This window comes from Periplaneta americana, chromosome 6 (assembly GCF_040183065.1).
Source record: "Periplaneta americana isolate PAMFEO1 chromosome 6, P.americana_PAMFEO1_priV1, whole genome shotgun sequence".
NCBI classification, from domain to species: domain Eukaryota; kingdom Metazoa; phylum Arthropoda; class Insecta; order Blattodea; family Blattidae; genus Periplaneta; species Periplaneta americana.
Window position 1 is genome coordinate 180,273,031 of NC_091122.1, and position 9,026 is coordinate 180,282,056.

Genomic DNA, 9,026 nt, shown 5'->3' on the forward strand with positions numbered 1-9,026 from the left:
AATAGATCGTAAAATTTATGTTCCATACCCCTGACTTGCGAGAGAATTCTGTATTTTTAGAAACATCGTTTCTATTTTCATACGATATATCAAAGTCAAAGCAAATTAATGGATTAATTTTAATGATTGAAATATATACAGGGTGTAACAGAATTTCTGATGTGTTGAGGGCATATAATTAAACATTTTTTCTTAATAAATTCTCTTAGTTTTCAAGTGATAAGTGTATGAAGGAAAAAATTGAAGAATCTTAACTTAGGAAGTTACTTTATTTGAAGGGTTCAGAGCCATAGTGGGCCAAGCGCCATTTATTAAAACCGGAGAAAGCAAGGGTTAAAGTTAAGTGAATACCATAGTTTAATGGAGATTGACATATCATTTAGTTTCAATGTACATACTTCATAGTACTTGCTATATATTTCGTTCAATTATGGTAATTACTTAATTTTAACCATTGTTTTCTCCATTTTTAATAAATGGCGCTTGGCCCACTATGGTTCTGAACCCTGCATTTACTTTCTATGGTTACACAGTAATTTTTTTATCTAACATCAGATATTAAGAAAATGGTATTGACAAACTTTAGGAACTGTTCTAAATTGCGACCGCCATTGTTGTCACACGTATAGCGCCGTATGGTTGAACGACGAATCCTTCGAAATATCTGTGGTCGGTCACGAAGATCGTCAAAAACAAGAATAATTTTGATAACAAGTTCTTCTCCTGTGTCGATCAGTGTTACATAAATAATTGATTTAATATTACCACTCCGAACACAAAAATCAACTAGAGTCATATCTGGGGAACGTGCCGGCCAAGCACTTGTACCTCCTCTCCCTATCCAACGATTTGGAAAATGTTCATTTAAATAATTTTGACATTTAAGCCGTAATGTAAGGGTACACGTCGTGTTCAAAGATCGTGTTTCTTCGAATATTAATCGGCATATCTTCAAGTAGCTCCGGAATATGGCGCTGAGTGTATTGCTTTTCATAGATTCGCTTTGCCAAATTAATATTGCCGTAAACTGCTCCAAATGCCTTATGCACGTCTGCATGTTCAATATTTGTATACCGATGCATTTTAATACTATGAAATCAAATAAACAGATCTCTCAGACGATATTTTGTGACATACAACAGCAAACTAACTTCAATTATTGTTTCCATGGTAACAAGAACAGTTGAAACATAAATGCAGGCATAATATGAGTAATGAGCTGTGTCTTTTATACGAAACATTTCCGGATACTACTTTATGAAGAAAAAATGTTCATTTTCATGTTCTCTATCACATTATATAATTAGGAATAATTCTTTTATTACATCCTGTATATTATTTTAACTGCAATTTGTTTCGCACTTAACCCACTTTGTAAAAGTAATTATTTGAGAATTCTCCCTTGGTATTTTATCACAATTTTTTTAATTTAAATATTTTTATATGTAGGGGAGCATGGGGCAGGACGGGGTAGTTAATGTTTGAATGCTTTTATTTGGTATCAAATAATGTAAATGTATAGGTTTTATGACATATATGCTTTTATTACACTGTAAACAAGTAAAAAAATATGCACTTCGAGTGAAATCCGGTCATTATAACCTTAAAATAAATTACTTTTTCGGAATGTGTGTTTTGCCCCGTTCTGCCCCACGTTTGGGGCAAAATGGGGTATCTATTTTTCGTAATAATTAAATGGCAAAAGTGACAAAAATTATATACTGAAAGTGTGAATACTAACATTTTACAAGTTTACTTGAGAAAAAGTCATTCGCAAAATACGCAAATGTGCGTGGCATCCTCGTCTTCACTATCTACCCCTGCGCAACAATTGTGAGCCCATTTCAGACATGATACGCATCTAATCCAACCTTCTTCTGACAAACAAGAGAACGAACAACCCATTATAGGAGGTGAAATTTAATTAAATATGACGTGGGGAAGTCAGGGTACTGCCCTGTAATGCCCCACCCCGTTTTGCCCCATAGTCACAATTTCTAAGTTATGAGGTATTGGCAGGAAAAAATAACGCACGAAATTTAAGAAAGTTCCGGAATTAAAAGCCAGGTAAGCACTCTATAATATGACATTAAAATAGATTATCTAAACAAATCTCATTTCTACTTACGTGTGACAAGAGAACACTTTAAAGTTGCAAATGAATGATACAATATGATGCAGCAACCGAATAACATACAACAGATGCAAGGAATGGCAGTAAGTGTTGTGTGATGGTATATTTGCATGAGTTGAAGTTCTAAAAAAATTCGGTACATTGCACTACTTGTTGGGAAGATAGAGGCTGTACCCCGTCCTGCCCCCCTTCCCCGTCTTGCCCCATATTCCCCTAAGAAAATTGTCTTATCTAATGGCTATTATAAGCTTATCGACTTAAAAATAAGATCGTTTGTTTTACTGTTTCTGTGGTGCCTTTTAGTAGGCTACATCTAGTTTCATTTCAATCTCGTTTCTATAGGTATTAACTAACGATACTCATAATGGATAGCACATGTTCCGTTTTCTGTGCTTTTTCTTATTCTTTTGATTGTTTTTTTATTTCATTTACCCATTCCTTTTTTATTCCCTTTCCTTCTTCTTTGTCTCTTCCTTGTCCCTTACATCTCCTTCTACTTTTTCTCTTCTTCATTTCTCTGCTTCAATTCCTCTTTTCCTTTGACATTTTCTTAGGCTTTATTTCAACATAATGAAGACATTTTAACCGTCACATTTTTTATTGTCCATGATTCCACTACTTTTGAGATAGCAAGGCCTTCTTACTGCTTGCACAGTTTACGACCCATTCAAGCAAAAACACGTGACATGTCTGGAGGTATGCAACTAGAGCAGGGATTAAAGTGGCCGTTAATTCTCGTCCCTGCACAACGAGAGATACATCATGACAACGTGGCCTGTCCAGCTTCTTCGAGGGCAGGTTGCAGTCCGAAACAAAGACCGATCGTGAAGCTCGACGTTTATTTGTTCTCTATCGCCTGTGGGTCTTCCTGCCCGTCTTCTACACAGCCTAGCTTATTCATTTGACTCTTTCTGTCTAAAAGAACTGGGACTGGTCCTAAGCAAAGAAACTGGAGATAGTTCTTTGGTAGGTATCTGGAAATTAAACGTCTGTAGGCAAGTGCTTTGCTTGATGCTTGGGTTGCTATGTGAAAACGTTAGAAAATAATGAAAAATATATTAAAGAATAAACAAGGAGGAATATGTACATATACAGAGGTGTGAAAATTATTAGAATAATCTTAATTTTAAAAGTTTTTTAATAGTTCCTTCACAAATATTAATTGAATTGATGAATATTGGTATATATTACTATACTGATGCAGGATATATTTACTACTAACAATACCGGGAAGCATTGTTGTACATTGGTATTTTTCTTATTTTACAATTGTTATGGGAATTCAGATATTATTATATTATGTTGGCGGAATTGGAAACATAAAAAATTATATGCACAAAACAGATGCATACGTTCATTTGAACCTTCAGAACAATGTAAACGCAAAGAACAATTTGTTTAAAGCATTTCTTAATTAATTTTTGGTGTATTTTGATGTATTTTATAGGCTACAATAGGTAAGGTTAGCTTGTGAGCAGGACTAGTGTCAGCTGTGCCTTATTTCGACCATTACGGCGTGCTCCAGGAAAGCATTTTTTATAGCAAGACAAACGCATTCTCGCTGTAGTGTGTAACGGAACTAAAGCTGCATCTACACAGTTCAATATTCCAATAGCGTATGCGTGCAATCTGGGAAGAATATTGAAAGAATCAAGTTTAAAACATACGTTAAATTAAGATGCATGAAGATTTTGTGTCTACATGGTGCGCCGTTTTGAACGTCGTCTTCACTGCGTAAATATATTAATTAATATTAAATATCAATCTTGCATTCATTGCTTTAAAGTTGAAAGAAAAGTTTAACCGTGTAGTTGCATCTTAATGTATTCATGATCATCAATTCACGGGGAAACAGTTGGCGACAACGACTAAACAAAAGAACGACCATGCGATAAATTGATAGCGATAAATCTAGCTGCAAAAATTATCGCAAAGTCTGACTGTGATTGGTTGGAATTCAAAATTTCATTACACTTCATTGGTCGAAAATGGAATGACGTCATATAAACGAAATAGTCAAGAAGAGTTCATTGTTGACTCTTAAATTGGCAAAGCTTCATTTCTCACACTAGTTTATTAAAGCTTGTCGGACCGTAAAGAAAACAACTATCGCAATGTCCCTATTTTATAGGTAATATGTTGTACAATATTACAGTATTGTGAAATTTTAATTTTCCTACCAATTTCTTTCTCTTATATATAGCCTGTTAACCTGTTGTATCCTATAGGATACTTTGTCAAAGGAACTCAATGTACGAACGTTATATATAGCAGAATATTTTATTTCTCATAATCTGAAACAGAAAGTTACGCCTTAATTCTGGTTGATATTGCAACACTCTGTATCAAGTGATCTTGTTGCGAGAAGTTGATATCCGAGAACATTGCAAGTATCTTGTTTCAAGCCGTCATTTCAGCAGGTCGTCTAATATCTCATGAGTGTGAAATTTCAAGCTGGGTTTAATAACCCTTCTTTCGTCATAGGCAAACTATAAATATCTGTCACATATTTCTTGCATAATATTTTTGTGCGAGATCGTGCGTATTTGCTTGGTTTCCGCACAAAACCAATCCGCGGAAAGTCTAAAATTCCACATTCAGTATTCCCAAACTAACACACATAACAATTTCCCTCTTCTTACCGCTTAAGTGACATATTGATTTTACTGCTTTAGGCTTTTAACATATTATTTCTAGAGACGTTCAATATTGTAACAATTATAAATTGGAAACTTACCACTGCAATTTCACCTAAATTGCACTGTTAATTATTGTTTTTAAATATTTGCAAAAATTAAGTAAACTCTACAACTCCACTAAAGTTACTGCATTCGTGATGCAAGTAACATTAAGGAAGCCGTGAAAAAAATCAACAAACTTCCGATGTTATTACTGCAATATGTTAAAATATTAAAATGAAAAATAAATCATTACATAACCTTACCGTTTGTTTTAAGTTCGCATTTATAGACTCGGGGGGGGGGAAACAGACGTATATCACGGCCTGCTGGAGTATAGTAAACACAGAAAACATTTTAAAGCAACAATGTTGAAGATAGATATTTTTGTTTTGCAAATTTGCCGTCATTGAACAGAAACCAAGATGGAGATTTCATTGCAACTAATTAGAAATTCCTCTTTCAGGTATGTAATTAACGATCTTCGCACAAAATAATGTACGATACACGAGCGGTATGTTTTCTTTCAATTCTCGGAAATTAAAAAAGCTCAACTACGTTTCGCTTTTTCGAACTTTTCCTCGAACATGAAAACTTCAACATACCGCTCTTGTAACGCATATTACTATTTTATAACTTACGCGTTAGAGAATTGTCACAACAATGGGGATCGCATGCAAAGGTTTCGTCGAAAAGTTTAGATCGCCTTTAAAAAATCTGTGAACCACTGCGTTAGCCTATTTTTTTAGTCTGATGAAAATAGTTCTCAGAAGAGTGTATAATGTTATTGGTATCAGTGTACAGAATCTTTGTATTTCTACAGGTACTTAAGACTATTTTACTTCAGAATTTTCATCCTCTTTAGCCAGATCATTTTGTTTCTCCAATCTGATTGCATCGCTAATTATAGACGTTTATTATTATTGCATAGTCTCTCAATTCAGACCATAAATTTTTATAATTTCATTGCAATCACTACTACAAAATAACATAACTCGTCTTTCATTTGTTTCATTAATTTTTCCTCTCGTCTTTTTTGTTATTTCGTTACTCTTTTGTTTCTGAGTCTTGCTGCAAGCTTTATATAGTATTGGGAACGATTACCACTTCAATCGGTTCTTTTCGTTTGATGTTCAAGCACGAAATAAACTTGGATGCAACAAAGTACACAAAGATATCTGTAGCTAGCGTATCATAATAGCATGAGCAAATCAATTTTATACCGAAGAAAATAAAAGCAACATAATAACGGGGCGTAATACTTGAAATAAAATATTTTTATTACTCTATCCTATAATTCAATACGGTGATCGTTTTATCGCCACTGTTGTGTTAGCTTTGTTATTAAGTGAAGCTTCTGGGCTTTTTAAACTAGAGCAGATCGAGCAACGCATGCAAGGGGCAATTTCAGAGTTGTTGGCTAAACTAATAGAACATGGACACACCACAAGTAAAAATAAACGTTATCATATAGGTTCCTACGAATATATTAAATACAGGGTGATTCGGAAGGAATATTAAATATTTTAGGCGGTAATAGTATGGACTATTGTGAGAAAAAATTCAGAGAAACATGTGTCAAATTTTCAATGCGTTGCAAGTGACAAGAAAGAAATAGAAATCACGTAATGATTACATTTATTGTTTATTTACATGGTGGCAATACATTTCAACAGTTCATTGCATTTTTCCCCTCTGTCAACAACATTTAATGAGGACAGCATTTGTTTTTTTTTAATACTTTGCCTTTCATCAACACCCACAGAAAAACATCAACACGATTAAGATTTGGATACCTTGGTGACCTATACACGTGACTACCGCGCTAGAATGTACAGGAGCTCCGTCATGCTGGAAGAACATGCTCATTAGGGTGGAGTGAATCTATATATGAAATGGTTTTTTATCTGTTTCCTAAATGTAATAGTTGCAAAAATGTGTACTTTCACTTAAATTAGGAATGTGAAAAAATATGGAGTTTCTATATTTCATTTTTGAGGTGCCCCAAGAGCTTCGAAGTTTCTTAAAATTATAATTTTTTTGCCCCTTTGTATATTTGTTGTATTATTTTGTTTTTCATTACATAGCCAATGAATTGCTATAAAATCACATATTTAAACTTTATTTGGAAGACTCTAAATTCAGGTTGCAGTATGCAATATTTTTGAGGGGATCAGAAGGGACAAAATATGTAGTATTTTACATAAAATATGACAAAAATTCCATTTCAGCCCATTCTTTTTTTAGTTGCAATTTATACTTGTTTTCTTTTTTCATTTCTTTCTGAGAGGTAACTAAATCAACAGGTCCAATTATCATCCTTCTATCTGTTCTTTGCTCTAGTAAAACATTATTTCTTGTTTTGGAACACGGCGGTCTTTATCACAATTAGGCCTGCAATATTAAAATTTTTTGCATTTGCAACTGCATATATCAAACAGTTTGTTTGCTTCTTCTTTGAATTTTGCAATGTTGTCATTGTAGTTGTCGTCACTATGTCGTTTCTTACAAGGCTTCATTCAGTTTGCGTATTGATCATGGTAAGCACGAATCAGCTGTAATATTCTTGTATGACTGACTTTCGGAATTTATGTCTTTACCTGGGTTCACTTAGTTTTGATAGCAACTCTTTCTGAAATCTCTCCAACAGTAGATTCTTTTGATTTGAAGTCAGATTTTAATTCATTTTTGACCCATAGATAATACTTCATTACGTCATGATAGAAGACTATAATGGTACTGAATAGATGAACAGAAAACTCATTGAAGAATATGAAAAATCTGGATTAAAATTTAATTTTCAAAAATCTCATTATATGGTTATTGGGGGAAAGAAACAAAATCTGATACTTGAAAATAAAGGTGTTATTAAGTAGGCCTATAGTAATAAATTAGTACAGTATGCAACGAGCCTATAATGGTACTAATTAAGACGCGAGTATGTTTATGAAACTCGCTTGCGCTCGTTTCATAATTTTCATACGAGCGTCTTAATTACCATTATAAGCAAGTTTCATACGACTTTTTATGCTCGACCATATTTCTAACTTGAAATTATTCATAAGTATTCATGTTATTCTTATGTGACTGACCTTGTGCAATCTCGTAAATTGTGAGATGTGCGCAGACGCGAAAATATTGATTTTTTCCGAGGAACAAATGTCATTGACCTTGATATAATCTAGAGAGTAAAATGAACATTAATCTTGATATAACATTGAAATTGATTTAGACATTGAAAAACGAGATGACAAATTGAATTTATTTGAATAGGTTACAATTAACGCTAATTATTATAGTAACAGAACATAACCTTCTGCGACAGTATTGGATTTCCAGCCTCCGTGACGTTTCGCTAGTTGTCTTTCGATTGCATATCCGAGAATAATCGATACTTGCGCTTTCATAATGCTACAATGGCGTCTTCTGATTGGTTGAAGAAATTAACTTTAATGAATAGGTGTACTTCAATGAGGTCCATTAAAGGGCTGCTACCAGGTGTATAATTACTACATTTCGGCATGGTCGGGCATAAACAAATATTTAGGTGTTACAATCACAGATGATAGAAGGAACCACGTAGAAATGAAAGAACGTTTGAAGAAAGGAAAATATGCAATATCCACTCTTAATCAAGTATTATGGGATAATAAAATCAGAATTGAAACTAAACATAAAATTTATAATTCAGTTGTGAGAAGTACAACTTTATATGGGGCAGAAACTTGACAATTGCAAAACGCATTCAAAAATAAACTTTTGGCCTTAGAAATGGATTATTGGAGATGATCAGCAGGCATTTCAAGAAGAGATAGAATTAGAAACGATATAATCAGAGAGAAAATGCAAGTTAAGAATGATATTGTAGAGGATATTTTCACAAAAGAACTAATATGGTATGGGCATATGATGCGAATGACTACGAAAAGATTACCAAGGTTGGCATATGATTGGACCCCATCAAGAAGAAGAAAAAGAGGACGACCTATGACAACATGGAAAAAAGGGCATTCTGGAAGCTATGGAAAGAAGACAGTTAGGAAAATATCTATGAAGAGATAGAGGGGAGTGTATCTTGCAGTGCGATACATTTATCAGTGACTGTAAATTAATATTTGGCTGTCAGTAAATGTCAAAAGGCATTGTTAACTGACTAATATATATTCTGATTTAAATACCCTGCAATATAAGACGAATGAATTTCTATTTCGAGG